Below are 20,223 nucleotides of genomic sequence, written 5' to 3'. Positions count from 1 at the left end.
AGGAGGAGAAGCAGTCCTCCCTCGGTGCAATAAAAAGCTCTCCCTCCCCGTGCCATAAGGTCGACCCCCCTTACCGTCGGGGACGGGCCGACCGGCCGTGATGCGCAGCCCTCGCTGTTTTACGAGCGCGTGGATAATTTCCTTGCCGGAGCGCTTCGAGATGGCTGTAAAAGGCGTTTTACGAGAGTGTCGTCAGCATGACGAGAGCGGGGGGTCTCTCTCTCTCTCTCTCTCTCTCTCTCTCTCTCTCTCTCTCTCTCTCTCTCTCTCTACTGACCACGAAGGCCAGGCCGTTGTTGTTTGGTTATCCTCGTGACTCTGGCTTCCCATGAAGTGTCACACTGGTATCTGTGACGGGCGGAGGCGTAGCGCAGCGCCCGCCACACACCTCTCTCTCCCGCAATCTTCCCTCACTCGTGCACTGACGCGGGCGCTAACCTAACCCTCCTGAGCAAGACGGAGGGGGCGATCGTTCGAAGGACGTCCGTACGAGCCTGTAGGTGTGTGTGGGGGTGTGGGGTGACGATACGAGGCCCTTGACCACGACGGTGCAGCCCTTGACTACGACGGTGCAGCCCTTGACCACGATGGTACACTCCTTGACTACGACGGTGCAGCCCTTGACCACGACGGTGCAGCCCTTGACCACGACGGTGCAGCCCTTGACTACGACGGTGCACGCCTTGACCACGACGGTGCAGCCCTTGACCACGACGGTGCAGCCCTTGACTACGACGGTGCAGGCCTTGACCACGATGGTACACTCCTTGTACCTTGTACCGCCGTAGTCAAGGGTTGCACCGTCGTAGGTGCAATCCTTGACTACGGCGGTACAACCCTTGAATGCGACGGTACACTCTTTGGCTACGACGGTGCAGCCCTCGGTACGACATGCCCACCCCGAGAGCAGTGGCGCGGCCGCAATCCAAGAACGAACACCAGCCACGTCAGGAGGCAGCAAACTGCAGCAGAAACAGGGGCAGCACACACACGGTACGAGAGGCGGAGACATCAACAGCAGCTGGAGCACAGACATAAACAGCAGCTGGTTCAAACAGCTGGGGCAGAGGCATCAGCAGCAGCTGGTTCAACAGCTGGGGCAGAGGGAGCATCAGAAGCAGCAGCAGCTGGTTCAACTGCTTTGTGACAGTACCTAGGGTCGTGCCCCTGGGGGAGGCCTTGTGCACCTCACTAACGTACCCCAGGTCATCCCTGATCCACCTCGGGGGTGTCCTAGGAGCCCTTCATGGCGCCCCTTAACGCCACTAAACCCAAGACGTCCCGCTCCTGGCCTGTCGGGAGGGAGTCGAGCCAATCGGATGTCGCCACGTAGGTACAAAACAAAAGAGAGAACATGCCAACCAATCAGCGTCCCCCACCGCCGACAACCTTTGGCAAAATGGGCTTCTTGACTCTCCCTTCAAAACCCGCGTCCTCTCCGGCTGAGACCGGGAGCGCCAGCGACCGTCGGAAGACGATCACTTCCCCTCCTGTTCACTTAAGACGTCACACACACACACACACACACACGCTCTCCACTGTCTCCAGACGCAGCCGCCCGGTAGAAACCTACTACAACACCTACGTCATCCTATACAACCATCCCTTTCCATGCTATAACTACAACCCGCTCCTGGCACCCTAGGTATAAAGCGGAGGGAGGGCGGAGGCGTCCGACTCTGCCGGGGGCCCCGCGCCGCCCCCCCCTCATCACCCAGGTCTTGGCCAGCCTCCCAGGCGATGTGCACTGGGGTCTCTACCTGCCACGAACTGTTCTACTCACCTGGGTATGACCCTCCCAGACGGCGAGGGGTCTCGTGGGAGGGGCGAGGGAGGACGGAAAAGGAAAGGAGGAGGAGGTGGGAGAGGAGGATGGTGTAAGTAATGGAAAAGGATTATATAAAGAAAAAAAGATTGAGGAATTAAGAGAAATGGGAAGATTGAAGGTGTACGGGAGAGGTGAAGCAGGGTGAAGGATGGGGGGTTGAAGGGGAACGAAGGGAAGGAGGGAGGGGAGAGGAGAGCCTGCGGCGTGAGAGAGAGAGAGAGAGAGAGAGAGAGAGAGAGAGAGAGAGAGAGAGAGAGAGAGAGAGAGAGAGAGAGAGAGAGAGAGAGAGAGAGGAGGACTGAGTGGCGGAGGAGGAGGAGGAGGGGTGGGATGAGGCAGTGGGAGGCAGATCTGCAAAATCTCATTACCGAGCAAATTATTCATCTCCAGGGGAGGCTGGGGAGGAGCGGGTTATACGGACGGCTGACTCAATTGTGTTGCAAGATACAGTGGAAGGGGAGAGAGAGAGAGAGAGAGAGAGAGAGAGAGGGAAGGCTGGTGTGTAGTATCCTCATACGACCGGTATGTGTGTGTGTGTGTGTGTGTGTGTGTGTGTGTATGGGTGTGTGTGTGTGTGTGTGTGTGTGTGTGTGTGTATGGGTGTGTGTGTGTGTGTGTGTGTGTGTGTGTGTGTGTGTGTGTGTGTGTGTGTGGGTGTGTGTGTGTGGGGGGGGGGGTCCTCAGAAATCTGTCGTGTTCTAACCTTGCAACACCTGGACCATGTTGTGTCCCAGGCTCGCACACTAACGGCTCGCACACCACCTGTGTCTCTTGTCTTGACCACCGTTTCACATTTTCTTTGATTAGTTTTATCATATATGTGAAAAAAATACGTAGATAATTCTAAAAAAAATACCAATTCCCTCTTGCAATAATGGTCTCATTGGACCAATTTACCAGTGAAGGAAAAAAAAAACCAGTAGGGGAGAGAAGGGAAAAAATGAGGGGAAAAAAGGGGGGAAAATTTGTGTCCTGTGGTAATGATCTAGCCTCCCCTCTCCACTCTATCCCCCTAATCACACCCTCCCCTCTCTATACTCCCTCAGTACGCCCACCTCCTATCCTAACTTCTATCCTAACCTCCAGGGAGTGTTAACCCCATCCTTCACTTGGCCTCCTGTTCCACACTATCCCTCACTCGCCTGCCATCCACCTCCTGTGGTAATCTCTATCCCACCTTCCTGGGCGGAGACTATGCTCTTACACCCCCGACTACACACACACACACACACACACACACACACACACACCCAACTACACACACACACACACACACACACACACCCCAACTACACACACACACACACACACACACACACACACATACACCCCGCGACTACACACACACACACACACACACACACACAGGCAAGCCCTACCATCTTCTATTTACAGGCGAAGACAATGAGTTCTTGTAGTCGACTGTGACGTAAATCAGACTTTGCTATTTACACAATTTACAGTGTAAATCAACCCCCCCCGTCCCTACTGAAGACTTTGCAAACGGTACTAGTCTAAGAATGGTACAGGTTCAACAGAGAAGACCCCCCAAAAAAAAAATCAAAATTGGCGTAAGGAACGTAAATTATAAAGCAACAGAGAACGGAAGCCACCCCCCGAGAGAGAGAGAGAGAGAGAGAGAGAGAGAGAGAGAGAGAGAGAGAGAGAGAGAGAGAGAGAGAGAGAGAGAGAGATTCTCAAACAAACCTATTCTTCTTTCTTAGGTATTTGGCCACATGAAACTCTTATCAGTTTTATGACTTCAGAATGCGTCGGTCCTTCCCCTCTCCGTTCCTCAGTCATAATCAACCTTTTTAGCGAATAATTTAATTCATTCCCAGCAGCGGCGAGTGATGGCGGGGGAGCGGAGGGCAATACAGCGATAATGGTTAAAATACTAAGATGAAGAACTGTTGATACACCCCACCACGTATGAGAGTAACGCGTGAAAGAGGAATTAGGCAACTCTCAACCCAGCGGTGACATCTGGTGAGCGGGAGGCGAACCTTCTCGCTTGCGACCCCTATATATCTATTCCAGTTTGGTGACGTATTACGACTATATCATATCACTTATGCTCCCTTGAAGTGTACTAAACTAATATCTTGCTCTCAATCTATGCATTCTAAAGACTTCCTATATATATATATATATATATATATATATATATATATATATATATATATATATATATATATATATATATATATATATATATATATATATATATTCCTATGAGTCCACGGGGAAAATAAAACACGATAAGTTCCTAAGTGCAATTTCGTGTGATAATCACATCATCAGGGGAGATACAAGAAAGAAATATAAGTCAGTAGATATACAACGAAGAGACGTAGCTAGGACGCCATTTGTTAAACAAGTGATTGTCCAAGACGATATATATATATATATATATATATATATATATATATATATATATATATATATATATATATATATATATATATATATCGTCGAATATTCATCGTATATTAAGAACCCTCTCATCTCTGGCATTTTACGTTTTCGATTATCACTCGTCTGAGAACGGGAAGCGCCAAAGAAAACGGCACAAGAAATTTATAATAAAACAAACTCGAACACAATGGAAAAATTCACTTACAAGGTTTAAAATCACCGGTAATCACGAGCAATCAGCTAAAATTACAAGCCGTAAAAACTGTGTAATTCCCATGTGATGACAACCATTCCAGTGAGTGTAAATCTACCATTTATTTTACGGCCGTTTACAGTGAATTGTGTGTGTTTACATGTGTGTGTGTGTGTGTGTGTGTGTGTGTGTGTGTGTGTGTGTGTGTGTGAGGGGGGGGGGGGGAATTTACCTCCGTATATTACCATGATAATGGCGCACTGTACAGCACTCCCCTCGGGCGATACCTTGGTGTTACTGTGTGTATGCCAAGACGCTGTGCACGACTGTGCGACCCTTGAGCACGACGGTACGATCCTTTTGAGCACGACTGTACGATCCTTTCGAGCTCGACGGTTACGATCCTTTCGAGCTCGACGGTACGATCCTTTCGAGCTCGACGGTACGATCCTTGGAGCACGACGCGGTGCGACGGTGTGGGTGGGGAGGAGGGGTTGCAGGGAGATTAGATGTCCAGGTGGAATGCTTACAGGCAACCCACACTCACACCCCGCCATCCTACATGCGTATTCTCCCCTCATGCTCCTCATCTCCCTGTTTATCCTCCCCACAAGCCCCCCCACCCTCTCATTTCGGGGAGATCTGGGAGACGAGAGAGTACGTGTAGGGAGGGGACACACTAGTGGACAGATGTCAAGGGGTTAGTTTGTTAGGGACGTGAGAATAATGGGGGTGAGAGGCGCTTGTCGTTGGGGTGGTGGTGGGGGGTGGGTGAAGAGCCTCGGTTGGGGGGGGGGGGAAGAGAAGAGAAGAGCGTGTGGATGATTGCTGGGGAGGGCGGGCGGGGGGGAGAGTGGGCACTGGTGGGAGGGAGGAGACATGTCATACAAATCCACACAATGTGGCAGGTACCTTAGGTGAGGCTATGAATGCTTAGTGGGAAGGGAGGAGGGAGGAGGGAACTTGAGGGGGAGGGGGATGGGAGTGGTGGCATTATCATGGAGGAGGAGGGGAGGGGAAGAGCGGGATGATACAGCGAATCATTTTATCGTTCTCTCTTTATCGGCGGACATGTTTACAAGACGTGCAGGGGAGGCGGCTAGGCTCCGGTGCACAGGAAGGGGGGTAAAGGGAGGGGGAGGTCAGGAAGGGTGGTAAAGGGAGGGGGAGGTGATGTTAGGGAGGGAGGGGGGAAAGGTGCGGTACGGTACTGTGGGGGATGGCGAGGGGTGACGTTGTTGCCGCTACTGTATTGTGGGCGGTGGTGGTGAGGATGCAGGGTGAGGCCAGGGTCAGACACGTGGACCGAGGTGCGACGGAATGAGGCTAGATGGAGGGGAGGGTGAGGCTTGAAGGAGGTTGGTGGCCGCCCTGGCCGGTGTCAGGTGGGTGGAGGATCACCAGAGGTGGGGAGGCATTGTGTGGACCAGTCCACTCCAGGCGGACACACACACGCCACCCTCGCTGCTCCCTGATAACATTAACTAGTTTATGTCCCTGCTTGTCCAGCCTGCCCCCTGGGTCAACCAGGCAGGGTGGCCGCCTCCGCCACCGCTCGAGTCTCACTCCTTACCCACCACAGGCCGGGCCTTCCTCCAACCATAGCCACACTGCAACTCCTCCGTCACTCTGTAATTCGCGACACACGAACGGCTGAGGTATTATTTTCTCGACCTCCCTGGCTACAACATCCGAGGCAGCCCGCCCTCAGGAAGCCGTACAATGGACCGAGAGCGGAGCAAGATGAACAAGCAGGCTCTCCGTCCTCCTCCTCCTCCTCTCTCCCCGCGTTCGTCACTCCTCCGACGACGCAGAAGTTCAATTTATTTAACAATCACGTCTGCCGCCAACTGCCAGACGGACCCCGGACCTCGACGCCGGACCTGCCTATCACACCCGAGTTTTCAAGACCTACGAACCATAACTCTGGTCTGTGGATTCAGACTCACCAGACGGTAACAAACCCGTAAGTTAGGGCCGTCCGCTACACTCAACTGACTCAACCATGTGTGCCTCTCTAACAAAGAGTGCGACCTCTCATAACCCTCGCCGACGGCAAGGTTTCACACTGTCCCAACATCACAACAAGAGACCACAATTTTCTAAGTGAGATGCGACCCGCTGCCATCATCACCATCCGCTTCCGTGTACACGGACATAGCAAGTTGTACAGACCCTCAAAGAGTTTAGTGATATGGAAACAACTTCTTTTCCCGCTCTACTGCCTCGTTACGCTCCCAGTCTTATGCTTATCGCAAACAGAGAGAGACACACACGCCAGCCATCTGTGGCTCTCGACTTCGTCTGTACTTTACCCAAAGCTTTCGATCCAGTGGATGGTAGCGTAATCATCAACAAAGCCATCGACTCTCGGTTACGGCAACGTCTCGATCCATCTCCATCTCCCACTTCCACACTTGTAGCGTCCCATCCTTATCAATGACCCATTGATGGACGTACCTACTCGACTGAAGTGCGCCGACGCCTGTGCTATCGGTATCGGCGTGGACAACGACCCTCCCGAACCACATTACCCTCCAGAAGACCCCTCAACATCCTCGAGGCTAGACCATCACCGACCGGAGCAAGGCTTGTGGTCATGCACGTCAACTCTTGCTCCTCATCCTGTCTCACCAAGTCCCCACCTCGCCCTCCAGGTGGTATAGTCAGTCCACTAAGCTTCTTGGTGATCCTGGACGACACACTAGGTTGACTGGGACATGTCAGCACCATTATCATAGTCTTCCAGACATCGTCTGGGAATTCCAGGAAGACTCAAGGCACTTGGACTCCCTGCGACGAAACTCAGGTACAACGTCGCCATAACGTTCGTCCTCCCCACACTCACCTATGTCTCTCCTACAAGACCATCCGCGCTATTCCCCCACACCACTCAGCAAGGGGCACCCGCCACACACTGGTCCACCTGGCTCACTATGACCATCTGTACCTCACTGAACGATTTGGGAAGAAGCCACTTCAACGTTCACGCCACCGACACCTCCTCCTTGCCACCTGAGGTCTAACTCTTCCCCAAGTTGCAGTCCGGCACTAGAAACCACACAGACCCGATTCGATACAAGATTTTGTCCCACCTTGGCCACGGTGATCATTCGTGAACAATCGAATCCCATCCCAGGATCTGTGAAAAGAAGACTGTCTGCTTAACCACTCCAATCCCCCCCCCCTTTTTAAATAGCTCCACTTGTCTATATAACGTGTGTGTTTTCTCTCTACATATTTCCGACTGAAGCTCCAAGCGACTTTATAAATCGTTGATATTTCTCGTCGTCTTATATTCAGCCACCCGCCCACTGACAGCAAGTACCACTACCGCCGTGATCAACTTTCATCGCCACCATTTGCAGCAGCAGACCCTGCTTGAAAGGCCACCACTTAGCCATCACCAAAAGGGCAGCACCATCATAAGTGTCCTGGCCAGAGCCTCGCCCCGTCCGGCCGCTGGCCCACTGGCCCAGAAGTGTCATGATGTTGTGGGGGGGACGAAGGTGGCCGGCTAACATGAAAGTTATCAGCGCTGGTGAAGGGGAGGAGGAGGAGGAATAGGAGGAGGAATAGGAGGAGGAGGAGGAGGAGGAGGAGGAGGAGGAGGAGGAAAAGACCAAAGCACAACAGTAAATCACCAGCCCTGGCACTACTACGTCAGGTAACGGTGAAGGCACTGTCGAACCCCCCTAAGCCACGTTCCCGTCAGATTCCTATCGATCACAAAGGTGAGAGGCGCTGGCTGGTTAACTTAACATGTAGGTATGTAAATGGATCGACTACACCCCCCAGTCATGGTATAAAGAGAGAAAAAAAAAAGCATCAGCATCCATTCTGGAGGGCAATAATCACCATCACATTAATGAGTATATCTCGGGGTGGGTTGTGTCGGGCGCGATCGAGCAACGCTCCTCCGGAGGGGTTTCCAGCCGGCTGCAGCCACCGCCTGCCTCTCTCCCTCCCACCAGGACTCCATAACTCATTAATATATCTCCCCGTGGTGCCGTCCGCGAGGGGCAACGGCGGGATGACCACCACCATCTACGTACCTTACCCTCCTCCTTCGGCGTCCCTCTCTAGCCTCCTGAACCGTCGCAGTTGTCCACTGGTCCCCCCCACTCCCATCCCTCTAACCTTCCCTTTCCATCCATCCGCAGCGTTCCAGTCACCCACTATCCATCCCCCTCCCATCCCTCTAACCTTCCCTTTCCATCCACCTGGACCGTTTCAGTCACCTACTATCCAACTCCCATCCCTCTAACCTTCCCTTTCCATCCATCTGGAGCGTTCCAGTCACCCACTACCCCATTCCCATCCCTCTAACCATCCCTTTCCATCCATCTGGAGCGTTCCAGTCACCTACTATCCCACTCCCATCCCTCTAACCTTCCCTTTCCATCCATCTGGAGCGTTTCAGTCGCCCACTATCCCCCTCTCATCCACTACCTTCCGCGCTCTCCCTCCCTTCCATGAACAGTTATATCTTCCTGGGGAAAAATAAACCCCAAAGACTCGCTTCAAACTGAAGCACCAGCGAGGTGGCTTGCTGGCCGCCTCTGCTTGGGAGACGCCGACATGACCCGCTGATTAATGTTGCAGATCTAGTAGGGCGGCGGGGGGGAGTGGTGTGGTCCAGGCCCCACACCATGTGAGGGAGGGAGGGATGGACAATAGGCGGGGAGGTGGTGTGTGCGTGGATTCGAAAGCTATCGTACTAACACGGCAAGTTGGGGGGGGGGAGAGAGAGAGAGAGAGAGAGAGAGAGAGAGAGAGAGAGAGAGAGAGAGAGAGAGAGAGAGAGAGAGAGAGAGAGAGAGAGAGAGAGAGAGAGAGAATCAAATATCTGGTAAGAATATTCGATCAGCGGCGTTCCATGAAGCATGGAGTCACCCAACACGGCGGGACCAAACGCCATCGGTTCATCCACACACCCTGTCATCCGGCCACTCATGACTGTACTGTGCTATACTGCACCTCACACTGGTGGCTCCACACAATCCCTCATAATTCTACTGTATCCATGTGACAATGGTGGCTCCCATCCAATCCCTCATGATTCTACTGTATCCACCTCACACTGATGGCTCCACCCAATCCCTCATGATTCTACTGTGTCCACCTCACACTGATGGCTCCCACCCAATCCCTCATGATTCTACTGTATCCATGTGACACTGGTGGCTCCACACAATCCCTCATAATTCTACTGTGTCCACCTCACACTGATGGCTCCCACCCAATCCCTCATGATTCGACTGTATCCAACTCACACTGGAGGCTCCACCCAATCCGTCATAAAGCTCCAGTACCCACCTCATACAGGAGGCGCTCCACCCAATCCCTCATGATCCAACTGTATCCCTCTATACACTATAGGACTCCCGTATATTGGGCAGTTCCCTCTCCCTGTGTGCGAAGACCTAAGCGCAACGCAAAGCTGGACGACCCACGAGAAGCTACGGGAGAGAGAGAGAGAGAGAGAACACCGGGGGCTTAAAATTTTCAGGCTGGCTCCCACCACCTGACATCCCTCCTCCTGCATTACCACGGGGCATCGCTCGTCCACACCTGCCGGACACCTTCACCTCCAGCAGGAGAGGACAGAAAAAGGAAGCCTCATTGCCTGGCCCCATGAGGATCACACAAGACGTTTCGACAGGCCGAAAACTCGCCGTCAGAAATCCAGTCCCCCACGACCCCCTTCTACGGGTTCAACCTCCCCTTCAAACACAGGCAGGAGTTGTCCCTGGATCCAGCAGCAGCGAGGTGTTGCTTACAAACCTGGTCTTCAGAGAGAACTATTCCCTTTTTTTTTCCTTTTTTTTTACGGTCGACAACAAGACGGGTGAGAACTCATACGTGGGTTCGAACACTTGTCGAAGTCCTTCTCCCGCGTCAAAAAGACCACGAGGGCCCGTGTTCCACCCACGCTGCCGTGGCTCGTCCAGTATAAAAAAAAAAAAAGAGGACCAGGTGGAAGGGCGGGCCTTTTTTTCCAGGCTCTACTGTGAACCCTACGTCAGTAGAACTGGAAAAGTAGGTGGAATCTGCTCCAGGCGATGCCGCTTGTTGTGACTCCTTCTGTAGCAGGTGGATCGGGGAGCACAGGGAGGCGTTCGGTGGTGTAGAGGAACCAGATAGCGCAGGGGGTTGATAGGCTCCTGCTTGTTGTCTCCTGCAGCAGTAGTAGAAGCAGCAAAGTTAAGGCGTGGGAGGGTGTTACTGGCGTCCCTCTTCTAACTCCTGCAGAAGGAGAGGGACCATAGAACTGAGGGACGCCGACCTGCTGCTGTTAGTGTTCTCTCAGAAGGAGGAGGAGGAGGAGGAGGAGGAAGAGGGAGGAGGAAGGGGGAGGAGGAAGGGCATATCGGAAACCTATAAGAACAGGAGGTTGTGTTCCAGTAATGATCTGGTGGGTTCCTACGACAGTATCCTTTGATCCCCACCACTATAATAATTGCTTCACGCTCCCGACGTGCCTCTCCCACCTTGTTCATCTCTCTCTCTCTCTCTCTCTCTCTCTCTCTCTCTCTCTCTCTCTCTCTCTCTCTCTCTCTCACACACACACACACAGTTCCTCCCTTCATATTTCATCATTCACCCTCACCGACCCTTGACAAAGGGTCGCAACCTGTATTCCTTTTGCATCATCAATCTCTCTCTCTCTCTCTCTCTCTCTCTCTCTCTCTCTCTCTCTCTCTCTCTCTCTCTCTCTCTCTCTCACAGACACACACACACACTACACACTTTTCCTCTCATTCTCCCCGTCTCCTTACCCTTCCCTACGATCCATCACTCTCCACCCTGACATCTTCATCGCCACTCCACTTCCAAAATAATGAACTAATTAAGACAGTCTTTCGTTAATATCGTCCCCATTTTATTCCGCCACGAAACAGATGTCTTCCACAAGATTATTTTAAAAAAATCATTAAAAAAGGATCTAAAAAATATAAGGAATATATATATATATATATATATATATATATATATATATATATATATATATATATATATATATATATATATATATATATATATATTCCTATGAGTCCACGGGGAAAATGAAACACGATAAGTTCCCAAGTGCACTTTCATGTAATAATCACATCATCAGGGGAGACACAAGAGAGAAATATATACATACATACATATATATATATATATATATATATATATATATATATATATATATATATATATATATATATATATATATATATATAAACCATCTTCAAAATCCACGAGCCACTTGCAAAGGGCTGGCCAGTACCATGACTGGGTAATATTAATACCAGTTGGCGTGGACGGGCGAACTGGTGCACCAGGGAGTCGAACCTGTTCCCCTGAGTCACGGGTCACGAGGGCTGACACCTCTCACCACACCACCACCCCAGTAATCATGTGTGAGACGGAGAGAGGGCGGACGCCTGGCCACCGAATGCCAGCAGCCCACGGTGTGGGCACGAAAGGCAGAGAGGAACAGACAATGCCTCTGGGGCCGGAGAGGGGAACTAGACATCCACTTTAGTGTTGGCTCACTGCGCCGCCGAAGGCGTCGCTAATAACCATCTGGTCGGTGGCTGCCTACCTACTCCTTATCGTGGGCTGGGTCCCATTTCTCTTGAGAATATGCTTTTGAATTCGGGTTCACGTAGACATGGGGAGTCCCTCTATATCGTCCCCACATGTCCATACCTACCTGCATTCTATAAGGGATGAATCAACGTGAAATGTCCACTTTAAAAAAACTACGAAACTGTATCAATCAGACACATACGTTATGGCTGTAAGCAGCTTTCTCAATCTAACGTGAAGGACCATAATGCAGACCTTACAACAACATCCGGGTTTCCCCCCCTCACACAGACGTGGTGACCAAACTCTCCGTCCATAAGTCCAGTGGCGACTTACATACCCAAAGACCTGAGGACTTAATAAGGGCCGGAGCCAGCACATGGCTCCTCTATCTTCCTCTCTGTTGGGTGACGGAGTCCTGTGTCGCTAGGGAGGGGAGGGTCGTGGAACACGGGGGAAAGGAGGCTGCTGCTGCTCGTGTCACGGGGAGGTCGGAGGTTGAGAGGGGTCACGTTGAGGAGGGGTTGGAGGTCAGAGGGACGTGAGTGGTGGTGGAAATTGGAGAGGTGGGGGGACGGAGGCTAAGGTGACATAAAGGATTGTGGAAGGGCGTCGGAGGTTGGGCCAAGCGTCGAGAGGTCCGGGATGAGTGAGTGGAGGCTGGAGGTAAAATATCCGAGGGCTTATGGAGGTGTGGGAGATGAGGTCCCTGGGTGTGTGTGTGGAGGCAAGAGGTGATGGGTCAACCTCGAGGTTTATGAAGGTGTCAAGGAGAGCGTGTGTGCACGCGGAGGTCTACGGAGGCGGTGTGGTGTGAGGTTAGGAGGAGGAGAAGGAGGAGGAGGAGGAGGAGGAGGAGGAGGAGGAGGAGGAGGAGGAGGAGGAGGAGGAGGAGGCAAGAGGTGCTGTTGTGAGGCTGTGACAAATGTGTTCAGGATGATTATGCATGAAAGCACCAGTCTGTGCTGGAGGACGTGGAGGCTGTATGTGTGTGTGTGTGTGTGTGTGTGTGTGTGTGTGTGTGTGTGTGTGTGTGTGTGTGTGTGTGTGTGTGTGTGTGAGGGTGCGGGCGTGGCACTTAGTGTGAGGCAATCTGTAAGGGGGAAAGTGTGAGGGCGTGGGTACAAGGGTCTGGCCAGAGCTGTGGCAGGACTAGTGTCGTGTGTCACCCGGGGTCTGGAGGCTTGCCCGGAGGGGCCTCAGTGACACCCTACTGTGGTGACGTACTATGAGTGGTGATGATCATGATGCCACTGGACCATCTGCCTCACTCACGTCCCTCCCTCCCTCCCCGAACAGCCAAAAAAAAACTGGAGCACTTCGGGTGCAGCCCGAGTAACCAAGACAATCGTTCTTTTTTTGAATATATTTTGGTTGGAACGGCTACACCAGTTCGTCCGAAATGAGTATCAACATAGAGTGTTTCACGAGAGATTATGTGAAAACCGCGACAATGTCACATGGCGAGGTTGGTGCCACGAATCTTTTAGATAAAAGAGAAATACACACACACACACACACACACACACACACACACATATATATACACCATGGACCTGACAGATGGAAAGACGCAGGCGACACATGACAAACACAAACAAACACAGAACATCCACAGACACAGACAACCAACAAGGAAAAGATGCCAGTCACCAGAGAACGTATGAAGACGAATCACGCTTCATGTTCCCCCGGCCAGCCAAGGGCTCCCCAAGCACCATCACCACCATCCATCACCATTCTCTCTTCCTCTCTCCCCACCACCGCGCTACAACCAACACCAACACCACCAGCAAACCACCACATCAACTTAAGATTATTAGAAAAAAACACTGGAGAGACGGGAGGGCTGTGTGGCTGGCTGGGGTCGTCCCTTGACTGTATCAGCGAGCGAGGCTGCAAGAGTGGGTGACTCTGGAAGGCGAGACAACCCAAGTCTCGACCTTTGTTTATCCAGCAGAATACGTGGTTTGTCTGGCCAACTCTGTAGGGACGTAACCCCTCCAGCCCGTGCCTGACATTCCACCACTTTCCTCTCTCAAACCCGCAATTTCTCCCACACTCGCCCCGCGAAAAATACATATTCACCTGAGGCTTTGGTTGAGAGAGAAGGAGGAGGAGGAGGACGGGGTGAAGTCGCGCCTTGAATCTGGGAAGAGAGAGACTGAGACTTCCGAGTCCTCCCCGCGGGTGCGATAAGCAGATGTGGAGACCTCACGACCTGAACCCCAGGTGTCCAGACCGAGCCCCGGTGTTTACACGTACCCGGGGAAGGAGGAAAAATGTTTAGGATCGGGAAATTAAATGTTTGCCGAGACAATCGCCGTCGAGGACCCCGACGACGAAGTATTCCACCCCCGGCTCCCCTCTCTCTCTCTCCTTCTCCTTCTCCTCTCTTTCAAGCCGTGGCGGCTCTTCTTGACCCCTCTCTCCCGCCCTACCCCAAGCCCTGATAGGGCACTCCTAGCCCTACGCTGCCCCTAACGGGCCTTCCCCAGCACCGCCCCCTCTCTCGTCTCCCGCGGACCGCCCCAGACACCTCGGCCGGGCCATGTCATCTCTCGGGGCTTATTTTCGAGCTCCCGGCCGCCTATCCTGGATCACCTCACCCTCCCTCCCTTCCTTCCTCTCCCATCACTAGAACAGTTCACTCCAGACCAGCCTCTCTCTGCCTCACTTCCTGTTTACCCCCTCGACCTCCTTGCCACCCCCTGGGGTTTTTACATCTGGGCCACCCTACACCCACACCCTACTGTCTTCGCCCATAATACACCCGTGGGCCTCATCTTGCTCACCCATCCTCCCCTGCCAGCCATCGCTACATACCCTCCCCGCCTCCCAAGCATTCCTACTATTGGCCCTTTCCTCCCTCCCTCCCTCCACTCACAGCTCCCTGGCTCCCCATAGATCTATTCCTGGCTCTCTCTCTCTCTCTCTCTCTCTCTCTCTCTCTCTCTCTCTCTCTCTCTCTCTCTCTCTCTCTCTCTCTCTCTCCACACCCCCGGCCCTTAAACACTCGTGGCGCCTCTTCCTTCCCTATACACCTTCAGGGACGTCTCTTGCTCTGTGATCCTTGACAACCTACCCTTCCCCCCCTCCTCTTCGCTCCTCGTCATCCCCAGCGCCTTCTGTCGGCCCTTCTTTCTCTCTTGGTCTCCAAGTGTCCCAGTACACCCTTCAATCCTCCGTGGCTCTCGGATCACCCTCCATGGTGCACACCCTCAACCCCTCTGTGGTTTCCAGCACACCCTCCAGCTGTCCATGGCTCCCAGTACACCCTCCGTGGCTCCTAGGTCACCCTCCATGGTGTACACCCTCGACCCCCTCCGTAGTTTCCAGCACACCCTCCAGCTCTCCGTGGCTCCCAGTACACCCTTTCAGCCTTCCTCCTCGATGCCCTAACACGCCAGACAACGACACTCGACCCCCTCCTCCTCCCTCCTCCTCTATGCCTCCAGCCTTGACCCAGGCCTTCCTATACCCTTGATCCCTTCATGAGGTCCACATCTGCCTCTCCCGAGCCCACTAGTCTGTCTCATCACCCCCCCCCCCCCCCCCCCCGCCACATGACCATCTTCAGTCAAATCTGTCTCGTCTACTTACCCTCCCATCACCACTTCCAGCCCGCCTTCCTGTCTCTCCCAACTCTCCATCCTATCTCTCCCACTCTCCATCCTGTCTCTCCCTCTCTCCTTCGTGTCTCTCCCTCCTCGAATTCTTGTTTATCTCCCATCTTCGAACTACCCCGTCTCTCTCTCTCTCTCTCTCTCTCTCTCTCTCTCTCTCTCTCTCTCTCTCTCTCTCTCTCTCTCTCTCTCTCTCTCCACTCTTGCATGTCCTACACCCACATCCCTCGTCCAATCTTCCCCTCCAGGAGCCACAAGAACTGCCACTGTAAGTCTCAGAGGAAACCCTGCAAATCCCTGACTTTTTCTTTGGGACAAAACGTCCAGACTGGCGTACGGTGTGTGTGTGTGTGTGAGGGAGGGAGGTCCCTCTTCCTCCTCCTCCTCCATCCACCGCTGCAGAAGCCTCGTCTCTCCACCATCACACTACAAGTCTGTCTGTGTTTCCAATACATTGCCCTACTCAGTGTGGCATCCAGGTCACGTGCCGACACTTGCAAGGTCAAAGGTCACACTATTTTCCCCAGTGGTGTATACGGTACAGGCTGGCCTCCACTACTCCTCCCTTTCCCTGGAAGGCCATATTGCTCTATCCTGTTGAACCATATTGTAATAGTTTGCACTTTTTAAAGTTACCATCATGTCCGAGATTATCTTGGCCTTCTACGAAGGAGCACTGGATGTATCATTACATCTGACAGACAAACAAACAAACAGAAAGAGAGAGAGAGAGAGAGAGAGAGAGAGAGAGAGAGAGAGAGAGAGAGAGAGAGAGAGAGAGAGAGAGAGAGAGAGAGAGAGAGAGACGGACCTTCGTGGTTCGTGTTTACTCCCGAGACCTCCATAAGTTCCCAGTACACGGCCTCCGGTCCTCCACCGAGTACACCCGCCACGGACGGTCCCCAGTACACGGTGATACAGCCACGTCGAAGATGCCCTCTCGCTCGCGGTGTCACCAGCAGCAGGCAGACTCCGTCCGGAAACACCTCTTAATGCTGTGTTTCTCCTTTTTTTCTTCTTCTTCTTTTCCGGGAACTCGTACCAAATCCATTTAAAACGAACGTTGTATTGTCGAACGTAAGAACCTGGGAAGTACACACCTCCTCTTCGTAATCCCTAGAGCACGAGGGTACGACCCTCGAACACAACGGCGCGGGGCACGACGGTACGACCCCTCGAACACGACGGCGCGGAGCACGACGGTACGACCCTCGAACACGACGGCGTGGAGCACGACGGTACGATCCCTCGAACACGACGGTACGACCCTCAAACACGACGACACGTCCCTCGAAGACGACGGTACGACCTTCGAACACGACGGCACGAAGCACAACGGTACAACCCTCAAACACGACGGCACGAAGCATAGAGATACGACCTTTAAGCACACCAGTACGACCCCCTGAGCACGACGGCCCCATAAACCAAACTCTGGTGTGCTGCAGTGGTGGTGGTGTAGTGGTGGTGGTGGTGTAACATGGCACACAGTGTCATCACAAGCAGATACCACAGGCCTGGGAGCTCATAATGGTAACTAGTTACCTGATCATCAAGAGCGCTTAAGATCAAGGTTATGGCTGGACGTTTCCACGCTCTGGATAAGCACCCAGGTGTAAGGGTGTGCGTGTAAGGCACGACACAACAGATGGGGATGGCGGGTAAACACCTCACGTGCACTATCCTGACACTCACCTTCCCTGGCTCACAAGAGAAGCTGCGGACCAGACTGCTGGCGAACGTGTTGACGGACTCAGGATTTGTATTGCCATAGGGCACCTTCGCTCGCCAAGCGGGGTCGCACAGCAGATCCTCTGTCACGTGGGGTACAATCACTCACTCCTCTTCAGGACCTCGCTACCGTAACTCGCCCGCGCTCGTTACCGCCGTCAGCGGGCCGCATTCTATCCCTCAAGTTTCCGGTAACGACGCGAGAACTTGGGGAGGAAGGGGGAAGGGAAGAAATGGGCATTTTCCGGCCAATACATCGATCACAATGTCCTTGACTAGCCTTTTTGAAATACCTCCCGGCTCTCCATCTCTCTCCCTCGCCATGCATGATTCAGAGTTCGCACTGAGCTTGTAAATGGTGGTGGTGGGAGTTCGGTATGTAGTGGGTTGAAGATCCGGTACGTACGTGTCCGGTTAACCGGTATTACGGTAAAGGGTTCCGGACGCACAAGAGGGAACTCCAACGAGAGAACGAGGTTGAAGAAGCCAAATGCTTCTAGATCAATAGGATCGTATCCAGCGTTAGTCAGGTCAGTGACAGATTGGAGGACCTGGTGGTAAGTGGAGGCGCAGTTCAGTGCCATCGTACCCAAGAATCGCACCGTTGTGCTCAAGGGTCGTACCGTCGTGCTCAAGGGTCGCACCGTCGTGCTCAAAGGTCGTACCGTCATGCTCAAGGATCGTACTGTCGTGCTCAAGGATCGTACTGTCGTGCTCAAGGGTCGCACCGTCGTGCTCAAGGGTCGCACCGTCGTGCTCAAAGGTCGTACCGTCATGCTCAAGGATCGTACCGTCGTGCTCAAGCATCGTCCCGCCACGCCCAGGGGGATCAGCGTTAACCATACGCGTCCTCTGACACGCTACCTAGAGGCCCATCGCACTCCTCCCACACTGGGAGACGACGACTAACCAAACTCCCAGTCGGGCGAGGGGCGCATCGTGGTGTGGGGGGAGGGCAGGAGGCAGCCGCCCCTCGCCCGCCCCGGTCCATGACTGGCCATAAAGCGCCACACACACACTCCGAGAGTTGGGGAGTTCAGTACGCACTCCATGAATACATATGAACCAGTCCGGGAGAGAGAGAGAGAGGGAGGGAGGCGGGGCAGGAGTTTACTGGGTGCATGATGCCGTGTCGAGTAGGGAAGGCCGGTGCAGAGGGGCGGGAGGGCGAGAAGTGGTGGTGGCGATCGCATTATATAACTAATACAGATGGTGTATTACTCCTCGGTGCAGAGGAGCGGGAGGGAAGTGGTGGTGGCGATCGTATCATACAACTTAAACAGACGGTGTATTACCCTCCCCCCTACACCACTGTGATGAGGATAATGCACACGACGCGACTTTTGATAGATGTCTATTCCAGACGACCATGAGTCTGATAGATGGATATTACCATGAGCGACCACAAGTTCAGAGTTAACCTGACCACACTCAAATGCGCAACACCTCCGCATATTTTGCATATTCAGGTGTGTGCATATACATGTGTTGCAGGTTCCGAAGTGTCTCAAGCAACACCTTGAGCCCCTAGTGTGTGTGTGTACACACACACACCACGAACCCCAATGCAAGCATGAAGGAGGTGTGGAGTTACAGCCGTGAGACGCTCCCGTGTTGTCGACTTCTGGAGAGATTATACAAACCAAGATGCTGTGAGCGAAAGTAACGAGAGACCCAAGGAATACGTAACTCTCCAAGTGAGAATCAAGTCCCGCGCGAACCTCCCCCGGAGTGAGAATGAAGCAAACAGTTCTCATTCAACGAGTCACGCGAGCAGACACAGAGCCTGACCCCTCAAGTGCTTTCTTAAGCCTCGAATGTTTTCCTTAATCCTCTCTCTCTCTCTCAGGCTCTCGTTCGAGGTGTGTCCTTATGCACCAGCGTCGCCGCAAGTCTCCCACACACACACACACACGCCTGAGTCTGGACACACACTCGTAGTGGGTGGGGGGAGAGTACCAACAACAGCGGCATTAAAGCCATGGGTTCGTATCCTCCCGACGCTGTATCGGCGTTCTCTCCGAGACAGCGTCCTCAAAGTATCTGGTGGCGTAAGCAACGTGTCCCTGCGCTAAGACAGTGGTTCGCCAGCGAGGCGCACCAAGCATTCGGGACATGCCCGGAGTGTGCGAGTGCACCGGAAGGCGAGTGTGTCCCAGAGATACAACTTTAATGTGTCCATTCTGTGTGTATGTGCTCTCTCTCTCTCTCTCTCTCTCTCTCTCTCTCTCTCTCTCGACTGGGGAGGGGAGCTTGTGGCTGTCAGGCTACGCTGGAGGTTCAAGGGTTCACCTGTGCTTAAGATGAACCTTCTCCCCACCCCGACCGTGATGGATCAAGAGCACCCCCAGTGCTGGGACAAGACTCTCTGCTGGCCCTCCCATCCAGCCAACTATTCCCCTGGCGGGAAAAGCAACCCATGCCAACCAACCGATCTGTCTAACCACCCGTCCCCGGCAGACGACCAACCAACCAAGCAACCAGCCAACCAGCCCTCAAACAATGCAGTACACATCTGTTACCCCTTCTGTGCCTCCCCTTTAGCCTCTCCTTCCATCATTATCACCTACAACCTCCTTCACTCCCCTTCGGCGGCCTCCTCACCCTCCAACAACACCTTCCCAACCCCTCTCCTCCCATCTCGAGCCTTCCTCACTCTCAACCTCCCCCTCAAGGAACACTCCTCACTCTCAACCTCCCCTTCCTCCTTCGACAGTACCTCCCCCTTCCCACTCGCCACTCCTCCTCCTCCTCCTCCTCCTCCTCCCTCAAGCAGTACCTAGCCCTTGGCCTCGGCGATCGTCGCGCTGGGTCGTCGACCCTGGAGGAGGAGGAGGAGCACC

At 53.3% G+C, this 20,223-nt stretch overlaps 1 protein-coding gene across 2 annotated transcripts in view; it reads right to left on the bottom strand.

Moving 5' to 3' along the window:
* The window catches only part of LOC139747125 (fibroblast growth factor receptor-like 1), a 448,547-nt gene that overhangs the window by 226,666 nt on the left and 201,658 nt on the right, over positions 1–20,223 (bottom strand). The window contains exon 1 of one of the 2 annotated variants that reach the window (XM_071659041.1): positions 14,112–14,269. The exons of the other annotated variant lie outside the window; for it this stretch is intronic. The gene's annotated coding sequence lies outside the window, so the exon portion shown is untranslated. Of the gene's footprint in view, positions 1–14,111; positions 14,270–20,223 lie in introns of those variants that run through there. 2 annotated transcript variants of the gene reach the window in all.

This window comes from Panulirus ornatus, chromosome 67 (genome assembly GCF_036320965.1).
Source record: "Panulirus ornatus isolate Po-2019 chromosome 67, ASM3632096v1, whole genome shotgun sequence".
Taxonomy (NCBI): Eukaryota; Metazoa; Arthropoda; class Malacostraca; order Decapoda; family Palinuridae; genus Panulirus; species Panulirus ornatus.
This window is presented reverse-complemented; position numbering and strand designations above follow the sequence as displayed.